The sequence below is a fragment of the Miniopterus schreibersii genome (genome assembly GCF_964146895.1).
Source record: "Miniopterus schreibersii genome assembly, chromosome: 1".
In the NCBI taxonomy this organism is placed as follows: domain Eukaryota; kingdom Metazoa; phylum Chordata; class Mammalia; order Chiroptera; family Miniopteridae; genus Miniopterus; species Miniopterus schreibersii.
In genome coordinates, this window is record NC_138101.1 from 161,075,082 (window position 1) to 161,096,392 (window position 21,311).

The 21,311-nt window shown below is 45.6% G+C and overlaps 1 long non-coding RNA gene across 2 annotated transcripts in view; it reads left to right on the plus strand.

Moving 5' to 3' along the window:
- The window catches only part of LOC308549273, a 28,744-nt gene that overhangs the window by 1,771 nt on the left and 5,662 nt on the right, over positions 1–21,311 (plus strand). Inside the window, exons 2-4 of one of the 2 annotated variants that reach the window (XR_013997746.1) lie at positions 21–256; positions 1,424–1,594; positions 2,379–2,510. This is a non-coding gene — a long non-coding RNA (uncharacterized lncRNA). The remainder of the gene's footprint in view (positions 1–20; positions 257–1,423; positions 1,595–2,378; positions 2,511–21,311) is intronic. The other variant, XR_013997747.1, reaches the window with a different exon arrangement.

Consider the following 21,311-nt stretch of genomic DNA (forward strand, 5'->3'; position numbering starts at 1 on the left):
CACTTTTCCGGCCAAACCAGGTCGTCGCACCTGAGCATTAAGGTTGGAAGCGACCCACAGCGTCGGTGGAGAGGGAGAAGTTGGGTTTGCTGTCACAAACCAGTTAGGATCCCAGACCTTGGACTCAACCCTTCAGAGCCTCGATATGCCGACCTGCTAAATAAGGCTAGCACTACCGCACAGGAGTAGTGGGGGGTATACAATGTTCCTGATTTAGTCTCTGCAACAAATTATAACCTAGCCTGCCATTTCACAGGTAAGTAAATTGAGAACTAGAAATAAGCAATATCTTTCTCAATGACATATTCTCCCAGTAAATCATTGGGCACCTACTGTGTGCTGGTGGCTAAGGCAGAAGAACTCTGGTTTCCCACCAGCCCCGTTGCCAGCATTTGGTTCAGGCTCTAGGAGGAGGGAAACTGCCTCCTATAGGAAGCAGGCACTGCCATTGCACAAGAAGTGCTTCACGTTACCCAAAAGTCTTTACCTACTTCCAGCCTCTGGCACCTCCAGGTGGAGCCAACCTTGTGAACCATAGATATCCCGACCATCCTTCACAGAACAGTCCATCTAGCATTATCTCTCTCATCCCTTCCCTAGATCTTCCCACCAGGCATGTCACCAACTTTGTCCCATCAATATTATCCCTCGTCTCCTTCACCCTCCCTTTTTCTTTCCCCTTTGCTTTTCCAGCCTTATCAATCCAAATCCTCACTTTCCTCAGATTCCTGCTTTAGTTCAGCTCCTTTTTTTTTTCCCCCCCAGGAAGAGGAGCCTGACCAGTTTTCTAAACTCAGGTATCCTCTAGAAGTCAGTTTGAATTTTTCAGAAAGGGAGTCTCATCTTGCCCTTCACGTCTCCATTTTATAGAGGCAGCAGCTGAGGCCCAAAGAGGTGACAAATGACACAGGGTCCACAATTGACCCCATCACTGATTTTTCCACGGCATAAAGCTGATGATTATTTTAAAATATGTATTACTTTCCTGATGATAATAGCAATACATGCACATTGCTGAATAGTTGTAAGCTATAAAATAGTTTAGGAAACAATCTGCCATCTAGAGAGCAATTTATTAACATTTCCTTCTAATCTTTTGTCTGTGTATATTTTAAAAAACAAAATTGCAATTTATGCTAAATATAGTTTCAGTGCCCCCTTTTCCTTAAACTTATCATGAGCATTTCTTTTTAAATTATTTAGTCATAATTTTTCATGAGTGCTTAACCCCCATGAGATGTGCCATAATTTGACTTTGCTTTTGTTATTAGACATTTGCATTATTTCCAGTTTCTTTTTTGCCTTCGTAAGAAACACCTTATCCCAGGATTCTTAGTGCTTCAGAAAGCTTCCTGTATGTGTGACTAGTTCTTATGCACATTGGAGGCAGCAACTATCTTACTCCTCCTTGTGTCCTCCACAGCCCCGGAAATGGAAGAACCTTTGACTCCAGAGGGATTTGGAGATTATATACATGCAACGCTCCCGCCCAGCCTGGCGGGGGTACCCCGTGATGCCACCAACTTGGGGCTTGATATAAATGGGGCTGGAGAGAAGAGTTCAGGATTTGCAACTCTGGCAGACTGCCTGGAAGGTGAGAACTTTTTGTTTGTTTAAATCCTCACCCAAGGATATTTTTTCCATTGCTTTACAGAGAGAGTGGGGGGGGGGGGGGGGAGAGAAACATAATGTAAGCGAGACATTGATTAGTTGCCTCCCACATGCGCCTCGACCAGGGCTGGGGATCGAGCCTGCAGCCGAGGTACGTGCCCTTGGCTGGAATAGAACCTGGGACTCTTCAGTCCACAGGCCAACACTCTAACCACTGAGTCAAACCAACTAGGGCGCTAGAGAGTGAGGACTTTTAACTCAGTCTCCTCCAACTGTGACCTAATAGCCCAACCTCTAGCAACCCCATCAGTGCCCTCTCTTCCCCTGGTGCCAGGCTTCCCATCAGCTCTGAGCTGCTCACATTTCTGTTCCCTTTGCCTGGAACCACCCCCACCCTTTCCCTAGATTCCTGATCTTCCCTTACCCACTCCCCACTCCTCTTCCCAGATGCTCTCAGAGGGACTTCTCTATGTCCTCTTGAGCCTGGGAATACCTGTCTTGCAGTCTCACCTACCAGATGGGAAAATCCCTGACTGTGAGAAATATCCACAAATCCTGCTAAGCAAATCAACCTCACCTCTCAATCTCTGCAGAGAGCTTGATGAGTGATGGGCATTTGCAGTGGTAGATGTTTAATAAACCTTTGCTGAAACAATACTGGGCCATTCCTGGGGCCCCAGGAATATAGAAATATATTATCTATAGAAATATGGCCCTTTCTCTTTGACTTACTGTATATACATTATCCTTTGGTGTTTCATTCTTAGGGGATGGAAAAGAGTCAGATCGCCTCACTCCTGAGAAATGCTGCCCTGGGACCCACCCAGCATCCTGAGGGTATACATAGCTACTTTCTACCCCAGCTTCTCCGCTGTCAGGAAAGCCTGGGTAATGAGAAGGTAGGTAGACCCAAAGGCTGGGTTGTAGCCAAACTGTATTCTCTTGGCACTTGCAGGTTTAAGCTCCACTTGGGTACAAGAGGTCTCAGGAAGGGAAAGGGGCAGGATGCTGGCATTTATAAAGCACCTATTCCTTCCTGCCCCTGGCAGTTAATATGCAGTCTGACATAATCTTCCTATTGTTCCTGCTATTCCTAGTTAAATATTAGAAAACTGAGACCCAGAAGTATTAGGGAACTTGCCTAGCTACTAGTGGATGAAATGGATGATGGGAAAAGTGAAATAGCCCTGCGACAGGATTCTGTAAAATGGGGATACTAGTGCACAACTTCAAGGATGTGTTATGTAAGCTAAGTAGGCGCTCATGGTAAACTCTTGGTTGTGATTATTACCCTTCACCCTACTGCTAGTTTGAAGGTCAAGGTCAGAATGGTGGCAGGTGAAGATCGGAGACTGGATCTTTTCAACCCAAAGTTCCTGAGTTCTGTCCTCCCTTTGCCTCCTTTACTCTGGGTCACACAGTTACCTAGATCCCAGGTTCACATCCAAAGCAAACTATTAACCAAAAAAGCTGTGCCAGAAGACCCGGGTTTGAGTTTAGATGGCCATGGCAACCTGTGTGACCACAGGCAGGTAGTTTAATCTCCCTAACGCTTTGTTTTCTCATGGTAAAACTGGAGATCCTTTTCAGGCTCTCCTGAGTGTTATCCAGTGTTAAATGAGACTCTAGCTCTGGAAGTTCTATGAAGGCCTCAAAGCTCTAGGGCAACAGGAGGAGTGATTATGAAATCAGCAAAGGAATAAAATCAAGAACTTCACTTCAAACCCAGTCTTCCTAAGAGACAGTGTCTCCCCCCTCCCTCCACATAATATTAATTTCTTCTGTTCCCACATGGCTGAAAATTAGGGGAGGACCCTGAGGACAGGGGTGGTATCTTTTTCTCATCTTTGAATTCTCAGCTCCCAGTTCAGGTCCTGGGGGCTTAGTAATGAATATTGAATGAACGAAAGGCTTGGGTTACCATGGAAAAATCCTTGAGAAAGGTATTTTTATACTAACATGTCAATGACTGCTTTATCTTCGCTCTCCCAAAGTGAGAGAGAGTGGGATACCAGGAACCTGAAAGAAGCAGAAGATTAAAAAACAACAATCAGAAACCCAAAAGAGGTGTCTGGGCAGGTCAAAGATTCCTAGACTCTGATTCCCATCTTACACCCCCCTCTCAGCAGCCAGAGCCCCTGCCCCACTGCCTGTTCCTATCCAACCACTGGGCCAGTGGTCTTTGCAGATGGGGAAACTGAGGTTCAGCGGCTAAAATCAACTCATCTGAGGTCATACAGCCAAGCATTGAATTCATTATATACTTTCTATTTAATTTCAAAGGCAGATGGCTTGGAAATTTTCTTTCTATGAAAAAACAAACTAATCAAATATCTTTTCATATGGAGCCCTCAAATGATCCTCCAGAAAGTGTGTGTTTAAAAAAAGAAAAAGAAAAAAGTTCTGGCAACGATTAAATGGCACTTGCTAAACTTTTACTGGTTTCAAGTCCTTCCCCGTGAACCAAAGGTCACTGAGAATGCCACTCTGGCCTGCTTCCCTGCCTGAGTCGCTGGTCTCCCAGGGCCTGGGAGAGGGCCCCCAAGGCCAGACAAATTGCAGAATTGCCTGGCATGCCAGGAAGCTGGCCTTACTAGACAGTTTCTGAGAAAGACCTAGGGGTTAAAAGTAGGAATAGTTGTGATTGACCAGAGTCCATTGGGGCAAGTGACAGTTTTCTGGGGACTGGGGCTCTGCATAAGGTGGGGGGTGGGCAAGGAGGGAGGAGGAGCTGGCTCTACCTTCCCCACTGAAGGTGGCAGTCAGGCTCCTTGTACAGTCTTTTTTGCCTCCCAAAGCCTCTTATTCATAAGGGGAAGGGAGCAGCTGCATTCATTCTCTTTTAGACTTTAGGGATTTAAGGAAGCAGTATGTTTCCCCAGGCTGGGCATTGCAGATTATAGAATCTGTATTAGAAGGGGTCCTAGCAGTCTCTCAAGCCAATGAACCTCACACTTGGCTGCAGACCAGAATTGCCTTTTGAAGACCGACTCCTGTGGCCCATCTGGAAACAACTACATCCAAATCTCCAGGGGCAGACCTTGGGACTCTCCTTGTACCCTAGCAACTAGCACCCTAGGACCTGAATCCAACTGCCTTCATCAAACACTTGAATCTCCACCAAAAGCTAATCCAGCCTCTTCCTGAATTTGGGGAGAAGCAACTCAGATCACATACCCCAAATGGCTCATTCCACTGCTACACCTCCAGCTCTACTTACAGCAATATTGTTATCAGATAATGATTAGTGATAATTAACATTTGTCAGGCACTTGGCCATGGACCTCTTAGCAGAGAGGCTAAGCTTCCAAGTTCCAGACTGAGACAGGCCTGGGTTCAAGCCTTGGTGCACTTTATATTGTTTTTGTGACTTTGTCCAAAGTGACTAAGGACCCTGAGCCTCAATTTCTTAATTTGTGAAGTGGGGAGAGTTTGTGTGGAATTACACAAGAATGCTTGGCATTATGTCCTGTCAACTAAAAATTTAAGTTGTGCCTCCGGTTAAACCCAAATCTGTCTTCCTTTTCTTTGACTCAACTCCTGCATATGTGGCTCTGAGCTCTATAGCTCCGTAGAGCAAACCCATGCTCCCTGTCATAGGGTAGTCCCTGGCAGACAGCAGGCCGGTTTCCTAGCACCTGACCCTAGTTTCTGTCCCCTCACACCCTGGTTGGCCTCTCTTCTTTACTGTTTGGCACTAGAGGCGATGAAATATTGTGGGAGGGGAACTCTGCTCATCAGGGCCAGGCCTGTAGGAGTTCTTGAGCATGTGGGGAATCAGAGAAGCTGATGTGAAAATGCTGCAGAGCACAGTAATCTCAGTAGAGCAGAGAGTAGCTCCCACACCCTGCCTGCATAAGGCTGCTAACCTAGGCTGCCAGCTGTGTGCCAGGCTCAGGGCTAGGCAGAACATGTCTCAGAACTCATTCAGCTCTCACAGCTGGCTGAAATGATGATTTTCCTGTATTTTACATTTGAGATGCAAAGAGGTTAAGTAACCTATACAATGATGCACAGCTGTAACTGACAGGACTGGGATTTGAACCCAGGTCTCCCTATACTCCACTGCTGGAACTACAGTGAAACAAAGGAATTGAATTTGAATTGAGGTGGAAGTCCAAAATGCAGGTTTCTTCCAGGAATCATGTAGATAAATATTTGCTAATTTCTTATCTAGCATTAACTCCCTGTATTTACATAGGTAGGGTTTTGTTTTTGTTTTTAAATGTAAATGTACACCTTCATTTTTTTATTACTTTTTTAGTTTGTTTTTGTTTTTAGAAAAGCTAATATTTGCTCACAATGCTCATAGTATGAGATTCACAAGGTACGAAAGAATATTAAAAACAGTTTTCAGTCCTTAAAAATGGACAGGAATTACCAGATAAGCCAACAATCCCACTCCTAGATATGTACCCAGAAGAACTGAATACAGGTATTTAAACAAAGACGTGTACACGAGTGTTCATGGTAGTGCTATTCACAATAGCCAAAGGTAGAGACCACCCAAATGTCCATCAATGGATAAACAACATGTGGTATAGTCATATATACAATGGAAAGTAAAGATCCATGAAAAGGATCGATGCAGATGAACCTCAAAAACATGCTAAGTGATAAAAGCCAGACACAAAAGATCACATATTATATGATTCCATTTATATGAAATATGCAGAATCATCAGCAAATCTGTAGAGACAGAAAGCAGATTTGTGGTTGCCAGGGACTAGGGGAGGGGAGATAGGGAGTGACTACTAATGGGGACAGGAGTGGGGTTTTTTTGTGTGATGAAAATGTTGGGACTACATTGAGGTGATGGTTGAACAACACTGGATATACTGAATCGTACAATTTAAAATGATTAAAATGTTTCATGTGATGTGAGTTTTAACTCAGTTTTATAAAAAAAATATTGAGCATTAAGTCTCCCCCCAACCCGACCCCCTAGCACCTGGTACAAGTTCCAGGGATATTCTGAGCATTTATAAATATTTGTGTGTATAGTTTTTCATGTAGCTTTTCATCCCATATACCTTATTCTGTACCTTGTTTCTTTTACTTAACAGAGATCTTGGAGGTTATTCTACATCAGCATTTACCAGACTGGCTGTGTTCTTTTTAACATCTCTATACTGTTCCATTTGTGGCTATGCCCTGGTTTATCTAGCTTGTTCCCTTTTGATGGACATTTAGATTGTTTCCAGTCTTGCTGTTTCAAACAAGCCTGCTGTGCATAGCCTTGACATGGGTCATTCCACACAAACCTCTATCTGTGGGGAAATTCCTAGAAGTGCAATTGCTGGGTCAAAGGGCATGTACATTTTAATATTTTCAGTTGCAAAACTAATGCATACTGCACTGGCCCAGTTGGAGTGTCATCTTTTGTTTTGTTTTGTTAATCCTCACTTGAGGATTATATATAGAGAGAGAGAGGGTGGAAGGGAGGGAAGAAGAGAGAGAGAGAAACATCGATGTGAGAGAGACACATTGATTGGCCACCTCCCTCATGCACCTGACCAGGGCCAGGGATCAAACCTGCAACCCTGGTACGTGCCCTTTACCAGAAATCAAATCCAGGACCCTTTGGTGCACGGGTCAACACTGGAGTCTATATCATGGGCTCTAGGCAGTTGTTTTCCCAGAGAATGTGGCCCACTCTGCCCCTGGGGGACTTCCTTTCCAGTGCGAGTGGCAGAAAAAGCCTAACTGGTAGAGAAGCCCTTACAGGAGGCGCCCCTCAGTCAATTCTGTGCCTTCACTATAAAATGGAGTTGGATTAGACTCATTCTTTCCAAATACAGGTATTTATGTCCACCTCCTATATACCGAAGACTGCAGCGGCCACCACCAGTGATGAAGCAGCCTTCAGTCAGGCCAGCTGGGAAGGCCCCTGGGAGGCCAAGGCACTTGACCTGGCACCTGAAGATGGGTAGCTGGGGAATATTCCAGGCAGAGGGAAGGATGTGGGTGTGGGAAAACTCAGTGCATGCAGGGCCTGGTTTGGCTGGAGTGCCGAGTGAAAAGACAAGGAGAATTGGGTCCACTTAGGGCCCTGGTGTGTGCTGGACTAAGGGTCATCAGGAGGTGGAGAGGACAAGCACTGGGCCTGGCAGAGCTTTGTAGGAGCGGGTTAGGGAGGGACAGTGAGTACCAGGGCCTGGGTGGAGGGCAGTGGGGTAGGACAGAGAAGAAAGCTGGATTTGGTAGGAAATCTGTCTCAGGCAGTTGGAAATGGGAGACTGGAGTTGAGAGAGTAGGTAAAAGATTGCCCAAGGTGAATGAATAGCAGGCAGTGGGCGCCTTCTGTAGGAAGTAAGTTTGGGAGGCCCCATTGCTTCCCCTCCCCCACCCCCACCCCAACAGCTCTGGGAGGTCCTCAATGTGCATTAGCATGTGAAAGGCTTAGAAAGAAGGGTGGTGTTGCCGAAGAGATTGGTTTAGCTGCTTGGTGGGGGGTGTCTCACTGAGGCTCATAAGACTTCCTGGAAGGACATTCCAGACAGGTAAATTTAAGGAAGCATTAAAAGATGTAACCATCTGATAAGGTTGAGTATATTTTTCAAATGTTTTGAAGTAAACTATCCTCAGAGGGATGGATGGAGTAAGTGTGGTGGGCAGGTGTAGCTGAACTTAAGGTAACCTGAACCTTGTCCATCACTAGAGGAATCTATCTCCCCTCACAAGATTTTTAACCCAAAAGGTTGGGGTTGTTAACACTTTTCCAGATGAGGCTCAGAGAGGTTTAGAAGCTGCCCCAAGATCACAGAGCAGGAATGTAAGGAAGCAGGATAGGAATGGAAGCCGAGTATTTCTGACCTCAAACCCCTTGCTTTACACCTCCAGGGCCTGCAACCTGGCAATGAAATATAACTCTTAAAAAGTTAGGATTAAAAGTAGCAACACCCTGGCTGGTGTGGCTCAGTTGGTTGAGCATCCTCTCATGCATTAAGAGGTCACTGGTTCCATTCCTGGTCGGGGCACATGCTAGGGTTGCGGCGGGTTTGATCCCCAGTAGGGGGGATGCAGAAAGTAGCCAATCAATGTTTCTCATCAATGTTTTTATCTTACCCTCTCTCAAATCAATAAACTTTTTTTTTTTTTAAAGTTGGGGTTAAAAGTTAGTAGCAACATTAACTCCATGGCTGATAGATGAAGCATGCGGATAGCCTGCCTGGTCTCCTCCCCAAGTCTCCAGCCCTGTTGCTGGTTGTCCTGAGACACTGAAGCTGGAAGAAATGGCAGGGTCTCAGGCCTGGGGGCTTGGTGGTGCAGAAGTTAGAAACCAGAAAGTCAAGAGGAGGAAACGATTTTGTAGGATGATCATATTTATTTGTCATCAGATAGACTTAGATCTACCACTTATCAGTTATGTGGCCTGGGACAATAAATACACTGAGCCTCAGTTCCCTCAAATTGTAAAATTGGGATGGTACTACAGTAGAACCTCAGTTCTCAAACTTAATTCACTTGAGAAGGAAATTGTTCAAAAACTGAATATTTTTTCCCATTAGAAATAGTGTAAATTGAATTAATCTGTTCCAGAGCCCCCAAAGCAAAAAACAAACAAACAAACAAAAAGCCACAAAAATGTTCACAGAACAATTTCCTGAGATGTTAAGTATGAGAGGTTTAGCAGTAAACTGACTCATACTCACACATTCTCTCCTTTGTGTGTTGCATGAGAGACACCTTACTGATCATACAGGTCATCAACCTGAAAGGGTTGTTGGGTCAAGAACCAAAGTTTGGTTTGGCAACCAAGACATTCTTCTGTGAACAACTTGGTGGAGAACCAAACTGTTCGAGATGGGAGACGTTTGAGAACCAACTTTTTTAAACATCTCTTTTGTCATTGATTTCTAATTTCATCCCAAGTTGTCTCATTTTTTTTTTTAAGACACTATATATTCTTTATTTAAGAAAATTCAAGCCTTTTCATCATAATTGAAGGAATTATATGATCAATATTGTCAGCATTACATTCCAAAATTTTCTATTCATTTTTTAAAATGCAGTCATATACCTGAGTGTCTTGAATTATATAAACATATCCATTAGCAATCTAAGACTCACCAACACTTATATCACATTTTTTCAAAAGGATCTGAGATGAACCACTAGTAAAACAGGTCATAAGATTGTTTGGATTTTCTAGCAAGTTGGTCTGCTGAACTCTAAAAATTCATAAAAGGAATTAATTTCTGCATTGTGCTAATTTGCTTTTGCATATTATTTAGAAAACAACTATTAAGGCTTTATTGTAAGGGATCACAATAAAAGTTTCTATTGTGTGCCAGGCAAAAATGGAGAAAATAATAGTTTACAAATAACTGTTGAATAACTAAGGGAATCACGGTTTTTCCTCTCATTACAGATTTCTCAAAAATCAAAGCTGTTTTTCAGATTAAAGTTACATCAGAGTTCATGGAAAATTACAGCCCTAGTTTAAGAACTTAAACGTCTTTAGATTTAAAAGAGCAATGAATAATACATAGTTTTAAAAAGATGTTGCTTTAGGGAAAAGTATTGATTCATTGTTTCACTCTCTAACAGCTTTTTCTTTGCTTGCTTTATTTACTTAATTTTGAAAGATGTTTTTCCTGGGTAAAATATTTTAGGTTGATATTTATTTTTTCTTTATGTATTTTAAAGACATGACTCCACCTCTCACTTGCATTGTTTTTGAAAAAAAAAAAATCTGCTAACTTTATTTTTATTTGTATGTAATGTGTCTTTTTTCTCTGGCTGCTTTTTTTTAATTTTTTTTTTTTTAATTTATTTTTATTGTTGACAGTATTACAAATGTTCCCTTTTTCCCCCCATGATCCCCTCCACCCTGCATCCATCCCACTCCCAGGCCTTCCCCATAACAATGTCTGTGTCCATGGGTTAAGCTTATAGACATACAAGTTCTTTGCTTAATCTCTCCCCACCCATTCCCCCACCCCCAGCTTCCCTCTGAGATTCCTCAGTCTGTTCCCTGCTATATATCTCTGGATCTATTTTGGGTTTTTGTTGTTGTTTGTTTTTTGGGTTTTTAAAAAATTATTTATTTATTTATTTATTTAAATATATCTTTATTGATTTCCGAGAGAGGAAAGAAGAGGGAGGGGGAGAGAGAGATAGAAACATCAATGATGAGAGAGTCACTGATCGAGCCCACAACCCGGGCATGTGCCCTGACTGGGAATCGAACCTCGATTGCCTGGATCCTAGGTTGATACTAAACCACTGAGCCACACCCGGCTGGGCTCTGGATCTATTTTGTTCATCAGTTTATTTTGTTTATTATATTCCACATATGAGTGAGATCATGTGGTACTTGTGTTTCTCTGACTGGCTTATTTTGCTAAGCATAATACTCTCCCATTCCCTCCATACTGTCCCAAAGGATAAGTGATCCTTTTTTACAGCTGCATAGTATTCCATGGTGTAAATGTATCACAGCTTTTTTATCCACTCTCTACTGCTGTGCACTTGAGAAGAATGTATATTCTGCAACTTTGGGGTGGAATGTCCTATAAATGTCAGTTAAATCCATCTGACCTAGTGTGTCATTTAGGGTGACTGTTTCCTTATTGATTTTTTTCTGGAAGGCCTATCCAGTGAAATCAGTGGGGTGTTAAAGTCCCCTAATATGACTGCCTTGCTGTCGATCTCTCCCTTAAAGTCCTGTAGAAATTTTTTTTTTCATAAATTTAGGTGCTCCTATATTGAGTCCATATATGTTTGTCAGGGTTATATCCTCTTGTTGGATCGATCCCTTTAGTATTATGTAGTGACCTTTCTTGTCTCTCTTTATGGTCTTCATTTTGAAGTCTATTTTGTCCTATATAAGTATTGCTACCCCAGATTTTTTTTTTTTTTTTTCATTTACATGGAAAATTTTTTTCCATCCCTTTACTCTCATCCTGTGTGAGTCCTTTGTTTTGAGGTGGGTCTCTTATAGACAGCATATATTTGGGTCATGTTTCTTATCCATTCAGCCACCCTATGTCTTTTTATTGGAACATTCACTCCATTTACATTTAAGGTTATTATTGAGAGATACTTATCTTTTGCCATTTTAATTCTTTATGCCTATGTTTCTCTTTCTCTTTCTACTTCTAATTACAGCAATTACTTTTACATTTCCTGCAATGCTGGTTTGGTGGTGATAAACTCCTTTAACCTTTTTTTTTTTTTGGTCTGGAAAGCTCTTTATTTCACCATCTGTCTTGAATGATAGACTTGCTGGATAGAGTAGTCTTGGTTTCAGATCCTTGTTTTGCATTACCTTGACTACTTCATGCCATTCCCTTCTGGCCTGTAGAGTTTCTGATGAGAAAAGAGCTGACAGCCTTATAAAAGTTCCTTTGTAGGTAACAGCTCGCTTTTCTCTAGCTGCCTTTAATATTCTCTCTTTGTCTTAAATTCTTGGCATTTTAATTATGATGTGTCTGGGCGTGGGCCTCTTTGGATTCTTCTTGCTTGGGACTCTGTCCCTCCTGAGCTTGAGTGACTTTTTCCTTCACCTGGTTAGGGAAATTTTCTGCCATTATTTCTTCAAACAGGTTCTCTAACTCTTGCTTATTTTTGACCTCTTCTGGCACTCCTATAATGCGAATATTATTACATTTCATGTTGTCCCACAGCTCCCTTAAACTGTCCTCCTGTTTTTTAATTGTTTTTTTCTTTTTGGATCTCTGATTGAGTTATTTTTCCTACCTTGTCTTCTAACTCACTAATCCGATCCTCAGCTTTCTCTAATCTTCTGTTTATTCCTTCCAATGTATTCTTTATTTCCGCTATGTCATTCTTAATTTCCTTCATAGTTTCCATATCTTTTTTCATGCTGTTGAGCATCCTTACAATCAGTGTTCTGAACTCTATATCTGATAGATTGCTTATCCCCATTTCATTTAGCTCTTTTTCTGGAGAGTTCTCTTGTTCTTTCATTTGGGGCTTGTTTTTTTGTCTTCCCATTTTGGCTGCCTGTTTGGGTTTGTTTCTGTGTATTAAGTAGATCTGCTAGGACTCTCAGTCTTTTTGGAGGGTCTCTGGTGCAGGCCCATGCCAGACACTGTGACTGGCCTTGAGTACCCTCTTTGGAGCTATCAACAACCCTCGGCTTGAGGTCTCCTCTGCTGGGGCTGTGTGCTGTTGGACAGGATCAAGATGCACACCAAAGTCTGCTTTTCCAAGGCCTGGGTCCAGAAGCAGATCAGGCAAAGACTCAAAGCACTCTGAGGTTTGCCTCTGGCTGCAGGTTGATTAATCTGATTCTCTTAATATGCCTCAGGCTGTAGAAACTCCACAGGGTGGGGCAGCTGCTTGTTATCAGTCTCTTAACGAACCTCAGGCTGTAGAAACTCCTCTGGGTAGAGGGAGAGGTTTTCCAGCAGGGTGGGGCAATTGCTCTCACCCTCCCCCCAGGTAAAAGCAGTAAATTGTCTGCCTGAGAAAGATGTCCTCTGCAGTATGGGGGAATGACTCGGCACAGGAATCCAGAGGGGTGCCTTCTAATCTCAATCTCCAAAGCCCACAACCCTAGGTTCTCCTCACACAGCCCGAGTCCACTCTGCCCTCCCTCTGCTGGAGCCCAAGGTGAGTGACTGCTCTGGCTGCTTTTAAGTTGTTCTCTTTATCCTTTTTTTTTTTTTTTTTTTTAATGACTTTAGAGAGAGGAAGGGGAGAAGAAATAGAGAGAAACATTGGTGTGAGAGAAGAGAAACATGGATCAGTTGCCTCCAGCATGCACCCTGACGGGGAATCAAACCCGCCACCTTCTGATGTATCAGACAATGCTCCAACCAACTGAGCCACACTGTCCAGGGCTCTTTATCACTTTTTAAAAGCAGTTTATGATGTACCTTATATATTTTTTTGGCTGCGTACAGTGTACTTTATTGGTGGTATATGCTAAGCTTCTTCCCTTCAGGAAGTCTGGGATGGAAATTGTGTCAAGGACTAGAGATTCTCAGTGTATTGAGCGATTTAGTTGGGGGCAAGGACTCCCCAGCAGCTAAGGGCCTCTCTTTTCCTCTTCTGTTCTGGGTGCGGCTGGCGGTCCAGGTCACTCTTACTCCTTGGAGGCCATATGGAGGCTATAAGGTCCATCATCCTGTTGCTGTAGTCAGATTCGTTGTCATACCAGGAAATGAGCTTGACAAAGTAGTTGTTGAGAGCAATATAAGCCCCAGCATTGAATGTGAAGACTGGGTGTCACTGTTAAAGTCACAGGACATAACCTAGTCTTCAGTGTAGCCCAAGATGCCTTTTAGGGGTTTTTTTAACTTTTTTTTTTTTTAAATATATCTTTTATTGATTTCAGAAAGAGAGGAAGAGGGAGAGAGATAGAAGCATCAATGATGAGAGAGTCATTGATCAGCTGCTTCCTGCATGCCCCCCGCTGGGGATCAATCCTGAAACTAGGGTATGTGCACTAACCAGGAGTTGAACCTCGATCTCCTGGATCATAGGTCAATGCTCAACCGCTGAGCTTCATCGGCCAGGCTCACCAGCTTCTTGATGCCATCATATTTGGAATCTTTCTCCAAATGGTAGGTCAGATCCACAATCAATACATTAGGAGGTAGGACCATGGAAGGCCATGCCAGTGAGTTTCTCATTCAGCTCAGGGATTACCTTGCCATAGCCTTGGCAGCACCAGTAGGAGCAGAGATGTTCTGGGCAGCCCCTCAGCCATCATGCCACAGCCTCCCAGAGGTATCACCACAGTCTTCTGGGTGGCAATGATAGCATGGACTATAGTTGTGAGAGCCACAATGCCAAAGTTGTCATGGATGGCCTTGGCCAGGGGTGGGCCAAGCAGTTGGTGGTGCAGGAGGCACTGCTGACAATCTTGAGGGAGTTGTTCTATTTCTCATGGGTCATTCCCATCACAAACATGGGAGCATCAGCAAAAGGAACAGAGATGATGGCCTTTTTGGCTCCATCCTTCAAGTGAGCCACAGCCTTCTCCATGGTAGTGAAGACACCAGTGGTACCCACAACATACTCAGCACCAGCATCACCCCACTTGCTGTTGGTGGGATCTCACTCCTGGAAGATGGGGATGGGCCTTCTACTAATGACAAGCTGCCTGTTCTCAGCCTTGGCTGGGCCATTGAACTTGCCATGGGTGTAATACTGGAATATGTAGACCATGTAGCTGAGTTCAATGAAGAGGTCATCGATGGCAGCAATATCCGCTTTGCTAGAGTTAAAAGTAGCCCTGATGCCCAGGCACTCAATATGGTCAAATCCATTTACTAGGACCTTAACCATTACGTCTCAGACGTGGCTGGCACTGCACAAGATGTGGCTGTCTGTTGAATGGGGAGGATCAGATAGCTTGGTGTAGTCTCTTTACGTTTATTGTGCTTGGGGTTTATTAAGTGTCTCCCATCTGTGGATTTATAGTTTTCATCAAATTTGGAAATGTTTCGGTTTATTTTTCTTCAAATAATCTTTCCTGTCCTTTTCCTTCCTTTGGAGATTCCAATTACACATATATATTAGGTCACTTGAAGTTGTCTCAGCTCACTGATTCCATGTTATTATTTTTTAAGCTTTTTTCCTCTGTTTTATTTTGGATAGTTTTTACCCAAAAACTATGTGTTCAAGTTCACTAATTTTCTGCCATGGCTACTGTTCCATTAATCCATGTAGTATATTTTTTATCTCAGACATTATAGTTTTCATTTCTAATATTTCAATTTAAGTCTTTTAAAAAATATCTTCTATATCTCTACTTAACATGGCAATCTTTCCTTTATCTTCTTGCACCTATGGAATAGAATCAGAATAACTGTTTTAATGCCTGGGTCTCTAATTCTGTCATCTGTGTAATTTCTGAGTAGGTTTTAATTGATTGGTTTTTCTTTTGATCATGGGCCATATTTTCCTGTTTCTTTGTATACATGCTAATTTTTATTGGTTGCCAGGCATTGTGAGTTTTATTCTGCTGGGCAATAGTTATTTTTGTATTTGTAAAATATTCTTGAGCTTTGTTCTGGGGTACAAAAGTTATTTGAAAATAGTTTGCTCCTTTCAGATCTTGTTTTTGTTAGGTGGGGCCAGAGCAGCATTTAATTTGACCTACTTTTGAGCCAAAAATTCTCCTGAGTGCTCCACTCAATGCCCCATTAATTATGAGGTTTCCTCTCTGGTTTGTGGGAGCCAGTGCTATTCCCAGCCCTGTGTCAGCGCCCAGGATTGTTCTAATTCTTTTGGGTGGTTCTTACCGTGCTTTCTGGTGGTTTCCTCACATATAGGCACTGAGCTGAGTTACTGAAGAGGTACCTTCTATAGAGCTCCAGAGTTCTCAGTGCAGCTCTCGTCTGTTTGATTCTCTGCCGTGTGTCCCCAGACTACTAGCTTCACCTTTCCAGTGTGGGAGACCACTGGACTCTACTTGCCCTCCTCTTGCTCTGTCCTGGTCTGGAAACTCTTCAGGCAGTAAAGCGGGGCTCACCTCATATGTTTCCTGACTCACAGGAGTCACTACAGGGTGCCCTCCAAAAATGTATACACATGTAACAGCTGATAGCTCAGTTTTGAAAATGAAATGTATTTTAATAGACACTGCCTTTATAAATATTCAAAGTGTGTGTATAAATTTTTTTGGGGACACCCTGTATTTTTCACTGTCTGGCATTCAATGTCTTCAGAACCATTGTTTCATATATTTTGTTGGGCATTTTAGTTGGGAATGTCAACCCAGTCCCTGTTACCACCTTGGCTGGAAGCAGGAATCCTTATGATAATTTGTTAATATTCAGCTGGCATTTATTGAGGATGAGCTTGCTGTGTGCCCACCTCACACTGGTCCTGTGCTCTCTAAATATTCCATGTTTCCTTATCTCAGGACTTTTTGTGGGCCCTTTCCTCTGTCTGGAATGCTTTTTCTAGCTGCACATCCCTCTCTCAGGTCAAAGGCCTTCTCTGATTCCCCTATGTAAAGTGAGTTGCTCTCTTTTATTTCCCATCACATTTAGCTTTCCTTTACAGCTTATTTTACCAGAGTAAATAGGAATTTCTGCCTGATTCCCTAGAGCCGGCTCAGGGCCAGGCACACTAGGTGTTCAATAAATATTTATGAATAGTGAGGTCTTTGCATATTTCACGGTGCCTGTCATATAACGGCCCAGTCAAATTGGGGATGCTTGGCAGATGGGAACACAGCTCCCTGCCCTAAGGTTGCTGGCAGGGAAGGGATTCTGGGCCCCTGGACTGAAGCCACACTCCCCTTAGTGATAACCAAAGGCCAAGCGAGCGGCCATGGGAGGGCTGACAGGTGGGGTTGATGAGTTCCAGACCCAGGCCTCTGGGCCTCGGCACAGCCCCACAGAACCGGACGCTGGGCAGGAGCCAGAGCCAAGCTTCCATGACGTCGTCTTCAAGCACCATGCCCCTCCTGGGGCCCTTGGTGGAGCCTCAGGTCTCACCCACCCCTCTCAGAGCTGCCTGCCACCAGGTTCTGGGGAAAGATGGAGTCATCCTCCTGGTTCTGGTCCCAGATCTAGTTGTGTGGCCATTACAACTATTACAACACTGATGGAACTATAGGTTGACTCTATAAAGTGAAAAATACTTTGTAAACGGAAAACCTTCTACAAGTACTCACTGAATTGGAAAGGCTTTAGGAAGCTTCTCTTCCAAACCCTTATTTTTGATTGAGGTTTAAATGAGATAATGTATGTAGACTGCTTAGCACCAGACTTGGGGCTTTGTGTTTTATTCTAGCTGTTAACCAACTGCCTATCTCTGGCTAAGCAGCCTGTGCCTTGGTGCCTCCCTGCTTCTTGACAGCCCTCCCCACCACCCTCAGCTGGGGGCCTTGATCCATCTGTCTTCAATAAGGCTTATAGCTAGCATATTTAGAGCATTTATGAGGTACCAGGCCATGAGCTAAGCACTTCACATGCATCATCTAATAGGTATTATTGTCCCCACTTTACTAATAAAGAAACTGAGGCTCAGAGACATTAGGTAACCTGCCCAAGGCCCTACAAGTGGTTGAAGCAGTGTTCAGACCCCAGGGTGGGGGGTCTCTTAAGCTTCTAGGTCTGGCTTCTCTTCCCTTGGCAGTTTCTTCTAACATGTATTTTCTACCAGCTACCACTTTCCTGGGTCTCGGGGAAGCTTGCTTTCTTCTCCTCCGCCCCAAAGGATCCCTTTTTATTTTTTATTGATTGATTTTAGAGAAAGAGAGGAAGGGGGAGAGAGAAAGAGACAGACACTGATTTGTTGTTCCACTTATTTATGCATTTATTAGTTATTTCTTGTGTGTGTCCTGACTGGGGATCGAACCTGCAACCTTTGTGTAGCAGGATGACACTCTAACCAACTGAGCTACCCAGCCAGGGTGGGGAAGCTTTCTAAGAGTCAATTTGGTGGGTCATCTGTACAGGGCAACATGGAGTCTAAAACTTCCAGCTGAGAATGTGCTCTGAGACCCAACCATGAGCTTTTTTGAAGTCGGTGCTGAGGATGTCTCTGAGGGTCAAAGATAATCTGTGTCAAAAACGCGGCCCTGGGGGAAGGTAGGGGTCGTGGACCGGAGCCCAGAGACCCAGCCTTTCCCTCAGCCAGTGCCGTGCCAGCTGGTTCTCTAGGAGCCCGCGTTATACATTCCCCACAGGATGGTGGGAGCTGCAGGTGCAGGCAGGCGAGTGGAGTCCAGCCCTGTGGGAGCTCCATGCGGGCAAGGTCACCTCTGATGCAGCCCAGAGGGTGGTCTGTCTAGGAGGCAGTGGGACTTGAACCGGCCTTGGAGGACCTCACCAATCTGAATGAAGGAGAGTGAGGGTGGGATGGGCAGCCTTTCGAGCACAGAAAGCCACGCGTGCCAGGTAGGCTACCCAGTCTTCCCCATGCCCCTTTCGTGTGCCCCATTGTGTGCCCACACCACAGCCCCCCAAGTAGGGGTTGTTAGTGTCCCAGGCAGATGAGGAAACTGAGTCCAGGCTCCAAGACTGCAGGTGGGATGTGCCGAATGCCAGGGGATGAGGTGGATTATTCTGAGGGAGGCCATGGGGCGCTGTGGGAGGTTCTCAAGCCTCAGGAAGTTACCTGAGCAATGCGTGGGGTGTGTAAATCAGAGAGAATGGAGGAGGCCAGCAATAGTGCAGAGGCTGGCAGAGCAATTTCGGTGAGCTATGAGGGAGGCAGGCCTGGGCCAGGGCAAGAGCCTGGAAACAGAGGCCTGGAGGTGTAGGGCTGGACTGATGGATGTTCAGGAAGTCTGATCCGGAAAGGATCTCAAAGATCATCTACCCAACCCACCTGTTTTACACAAGGAAACTGAGGCCCAAAGAGGAAAAGGGGCTTAAAGGCATGCAATGGGTTAATGGTAGAACCAAGCTAGAAAGACCCTGGGAAGCTCAAGGACACCCCCATTAAACAAGAACCTGAATCTTCTATAGTAGACCCTCCGCCCCCAGGGATTAAGTCCACACCTGAGGTTATCAGGAGTCCCAAAAAGACCCAGCTTGGCTTCAGTATCATAGTGGGACCCCCTTCTTCCCTTCCCCTTCCCCTTCCGTTTCCTCTTCCCCCTCCCCTTCCCCCTCCTCCCCTTCCCCTTCCCCTTCCCCGGGCCACAGTTTGCTCATCTGTGAAATGAGGCCCTTGGACCAGCTGACTGATACAGCCCTTTTCTGCTCTAAGTGCTCAGAGGAAGAAGAGGCTGGGCCTCCTTCCTCACTTTGTCCCCCACCCCCCAGCCCAGCCTCAGCTTGACACTGACTGGGGGAGGAGGGAAGGTGGGCACAGCCTGCTGCTGTTCACACGCCTGAGGAATGAGTGCCCGGTCCCGAGGAGGCAACATGATCTCTAAAGGATCCCTGACCCTCTCCTTTTGAACCCTGGAGAGGGCGGCTCAGTCATGTGAGGACCACAGGGGGATTAGTCGGGCTGAGATGGGAGGCTGGGGAGTGGGAAGAGGGGAGAGAAGGAAGCAGGAGAGGGAGGGCCTTGGGCCTCAGGGGGAAATAATTGAGCTGCTGGGAAGGACCCTGCTGGGGTCCTGCAGTGGGAAGGTGCCAGGCTTGGGTGCTTTGGAGGGGGAAGGATAGGCCACCTTTGGGCTGTAAGTTTCTGAGTGCATGAACCAAGTCAAGGTGAGCTGTTGGGGTGGGTGGGGGGCCAGGAACCCAGGAGAAGGGGAAGAAGAGATGGGTGGGCCTGAAGAAAAGAGGGAGGCTGAAGGGAAGGAGTCAGGGACCTGCCTGAGAGGTGAAACACGCAGAGGAAGCGTATGTGCAAGGGTCCCTGATAAGTGTCAGTGTCAGGTGTCACATACAACCTCAGGCACAGAGACCTGACAGAGAAGGGGAGAAAGCATTACATTTGGAGCCAGCAGGCCTGGATTTCAGACCCTTCCACTCACTAACTGTGTGGTCTTGGGCAGACGACTTGGCCTCTCTGAGCCTCGGATTCTAGAACCAAAGAACAGTTGTGTTTCATCCTTCACACCGGGCAGGCTGTGAGATCAGATTTCAATTCTAATTCGGACCCTGCCTCTCCCCTCACTGGCCACCCTGGCTGTACCACTCCTTCACCCAAGTTTAGACCCCCCAGGGCCTGCGGACTAGCATTATTCCCCATCCTCCCACCCCCACCGTTGCAAGGGGCTGCCCAGCCCCTCTAAAGAGGTTTGAGCCAATCCAGGGCATGTGCAGTCAGGGTACCAAAATGGGAGGTGGGTGGTGGTGGTGGTGGTATGGGGAGTGGGGGAGGGCAAGGACTTTCCCAAGGCTCACTGTGGGGAGGGGGGAGCCATGCCTCTTTACCCTCACATCTTCCCTTCCCCCTCCACCCTCAGATGGGATACTCGGGGCTCCCCTCCCCTTTCCTGAAGCCTGCTTGTCCTCTCCGAAACAAGGAGAGAATGTTATTTAAAAGGAGATCAGGAGATTTGCCTTAAATAGGCATGGAGTGCTGTGCCAGGGCCCAGGGTGGGGGCGGGGGAAGGAGGCCACCCTGGGTAGTGGAGAGAAAGGAGTGGAGCTGAAAGAGAGAACAGCATCCCCAGGAGTGTGCACAGCCCTTCACAGTTTACCAAGCACTGTCCCAGGATCCGCCCTGACAGCAGATGGTCAGGCAGGGCCGATTCCCACCCTACCCCCATTCCAAGGATGAGGAAACTGAGGCCCAGGTCAGGGAACTGACATGCACTAGCTACTAGGTGGCATCTGATGCTGGATGCCTTGGTCTTTCCACTATGGCCCCCAGAGCTGGGAGAAGGTGTTCAGGGAAGCAAGGAGCCCAGAAGATAGGGCCTCTTACAGCAGGGGTGGGGGCTTCTGCGGGGTGGGGGTGTCTTGGAGCCTCTGCGACACCTGCCTCCACCATCATTTCCCAGGTCTTTGGCTTCTGCCCCCAGGTTGCCCCTGCAGGCCCTCCCAGCCCCAGCTTGTAACTGGATGCCCTCCTCACTCTGCACTTTCCCAGGTGGTGGTGGTGGGGGGGGGGGGGGCTCTGCTTACTGAACCCAACAGCAGCTGGGGGAGGGAAGTGAGGGGCAGCCCTGGGGAAAGCATGTGTCTGGAGGCTGTGAGGCTGAAGGAGGGAGCTGGAACCAAGGGGGTGAGAGGCTGAGGAGTGGGAGGTGGGCCAGTGGCAAAGTCACTGCCCTAGCTGCAGGGCTTGTCTGGCACCTGGGGTTCACTTCCCCATTCAGGGTCTCCTTCCAAGTCCCTCCCCTTCCATCT